The sequence below is a fragment of the Dipodomys ordii genome, unplaced genomic scaffold (assembly GCF_000151885.1).
Source record: "Dipodomys ordii isolate 6190 unplaced genomic scaffold, Dord_2.0 Scaffold15, whole genome shotgun sequence".
In the NCBI taxonomy this organism is placed as follows: Eukaryota; Metazoa; Chordata; class Mammalia; order Rodentia; family Heteromyidae; genus Dipodomys; species Dipodomys ordii.
Window position 1 is genome coordinate 15,806,808 of NW_012267231.1, and position 406 is coordinate 15,807,213.

Genomic DNA, 406 nt, shown 5'->3' on the forward strand with positions numbered 1-406 from the left:
ACACACACACACACACACACACACACACACACACTAAACTTGTAGCTCATACCTGTAATCCTAGTTACTCAGGAAGCTGAGATCCAGAGAATCACACTTCAAGGCCAGATCAGCCAACAAAGTTCACCAAACTCCATCTCTAAAACTAGCTACTCAGCAGGCTGAGATTTGAGGATCACGTTTCAAAGTCAGCATGGCATGAAAATCTAGGAGAATCTTATCTCCAATGAACTACCGATAAGCTAGAAGTAGAGCTGTGGCTCAAGTGGTAGAGTCCCAGCCTTGAGGAAAATAAAAAAGCCAAAGGAGAGTTCAAGGCTCTCAGATTAAGCTCCAGTACACACACACACACACTTCCACACACACACACACTTCCACACACACACACACTTCCACACACACACAC

General features: G+C 44.8%; 1 protein-coding gene across 1 annotated transcript in view; it reads left to right on the forward strand.

The window, feature by feature from the left end:
• The window catches only part of LOC105982353 (cytochrome P450 1A2), a 12,202-nt gene that overhangs the window by 8,634 nt on the left and 3,162 nt on the right, over positions 1 to 406 (forward strand).